The sequence below is a fragment of the Octodon degus genome, unplaced genomic scaffold (genome assembly GCF_000260255.1).
Source record: "Octodon degus isolate 3935 unplaced genomic scaffold, OctDeg1.0 scaffold00001, whole genome shotgun sequence".
In the NCBI taxonomy this organism is placed as follows: domain Eukaryota; kingdom Metazoa; phylum Chordata; class Mammalia; order Rodentia; family Octodontidae; genus Octodon; species Octodon degus.
The window spans coordinates 19,513,587-19,516,087 of NW_004524577.1; positions in this window are offsets into that span (position 1 = coordinate 19,513,587).

Below are 2,501 nucleotides of genomic sequence, written 5' to 3' on the forward strand. Positions count from 1 at the left end.
ACTCCCTTGCGCTCTTGCTCTTTGCCGCCACCATGAAAGGTTGCTTTCTGCTCTGTGCTGCTCTGCGTTGGACCCAGCTGAGTATGGACTGAAACCTCCAGTAACTGTGAGCTAAATAAACCTTTCCTTCCTTCATTTTGAGTGTCGGGTATTTGTCCCAGCAACGAGAGAAGAGTAACTAAGACAGTTAAGTATGCTTATTGCATGCAGACCTGAGGGTAAACATAACAGATTAGTAGATCAAGAAACAGCACTGAACATACTCAGCCACCTTATCTTTGACAAAGGGTCCAAGCATGTTTACTGAAAGGAAGATAACCTCTTTAGTAAATGGTGCTGCTCACTTTCCTCATGTTAAATTCTAAAACTGGACTGGTGTCTCTTACCATGCACTAACCTAAAATTGAAATAAGTCAAAGATCTAAATATCAAAACAGAAACATTAAATCTGCTGGAAGAGTGACTAGGTATAAATCTTGAAAACAGAGGTGTAGGCTGAGGTTTCATAAACAAAACCCTAATTAAACAGGACATACTAGAAAACACAAAAATTGGGATCTCATTGTATTAAAATGTTTTTGTAGAACCAAATAAATTACCAATATAAAAAAAAAAACATGGAACTGCTATTTTCCAGCAACCATGGATATTCTAAACTTTAAATCCCTGTAGAATGAGTAACATATCAATAAGCCTATGCTTAGACCTACATAATAAAGTCAAAGTTTACGTTGAATAAAAAAAGACAACCCACAAAATTGGAAAAATTTTATCATCAAATCTCTCAGACAAAGGATATCTAAAATAAAGAACTGAAAAGAAATCAAATCTCTCAAATTGAAAAACCTAGTCCAAAAGTAAGACCCTGAGCTGAATATACACTTCTCAGAGGAAGAAATAGAAAGAGCAAAAAAATATATTATAAAAGTTCAACATCATTGGTCATAGGTGAGATCCAAATTAAAACAATGGTAAGATTCTGTCTCAACCCAGAAAGAGTGGATATTATTTAAAAAATCAACTAATATATCCCAATAGGGATATGAAGAAAAGGAACCCTGTGGACTGTTGGAGGTTCCTCAATAAACGAGGACCAGAGATCCCATTTGACCCAGCTACTCCCTTTCTGGGTACTTTCCTAGAAGAACTAAAACCATACCACAGTGATGAGCACACTCCCATGTTTGTAGCAGCACAGTCTATAATGGCTAAACCTTGGAAACAAACAAAATGCCCATCAACTGAAGAATGGATTAAGAAAATGTAGTGTTTCTTTCTTTTTTTTTAAGTACAGAGGAGTGCAGATTTGTGTAAGAGAGCTATATAAGGAATGGTAAACTTGAGACATTTCTAGGTAAGTGGATGCACATTGGGACTATACTCTTATGTAAAACCAATCAGAAACAAATGTCTATTTCGAGGCCCTCCCCAGTACCACTTTCCATGCCTTCCCTACTCCCCAGGTGTGCAGTCCAGGCCTGATGGTGCACACCTGTAATCCCAGAGCTGGGCAGGCTGAAAATAGGAGAATTGCTAGGAGTCCAAGCGGTGTAGTGAGACCCTGAACCGCATACTTAAATTTAAAACAAAACAAAACAAAATATAAATATTAGATTGTTTCTCTGGTGTGAGAAAGCAAAAATGTAAGTAAGGAACAAAGTATATAATAGATATTGTGAAATAGAAATTGCTCCCTCAACCCCCCCCAAACAAAAACAAAAACAACTGGGCATGGGGAGCTGTGAGGGAAGGAAGAGAAAAGAAAAGATATTAAACAAGAATAAAATGGAAATAAAGCTGTGAATAAGGAAGGAAATAGTGGCTGAAGAGAAAAGAAAGAATGAGGGAAAGATTAAGACATTATAAACAAGTACAAATTCCCTATGATGAATATAATCATTGTGTATATCTAAAGTCTATGTACAAACTTAATCTAAGAAATCTACCATTTGAGACAATGTTGATGCAAATGGAGATCTTTACTTAAAGTTCATGATGTCAGGTATAAAAATGTTTGAACTGCATGATCTCACTTATCTGTGGAATCTAAAATATTTGGATTCAAAGAAATTGAGAGTGTAACTTATTTACCAAGGTCTGGAAAGAGTAGGTGGTTGAAAGAGATCAGAAGACTTTGGTTACCAGGTTATAAATTACAATTGGCCTAAAAGAGTTTTGGGATACTATTGCATAGTAGGGTGACTACATTTGATGATTAACTGTATAATTTTAAAAATTATTATTCTCCTGATTTATTATGATGGGGGCTTCCAAAATATCTATCTCTATGATATAGTATGAAATATGTTATGATAGATTATAACTGTTTCACCTTCTAGCTTGTGTATCTAATTATATGTAAGTCTTACTGCCTATTTCCAATTATGTATCAATTGATATCTCTGATAAGAATCTTAGTTTAGAGTAATAACATAGCAACATCTACTTTTGAACAAACATCTATACCAACATGAATTCTGTGACAGGAATTGTGAGGTTGG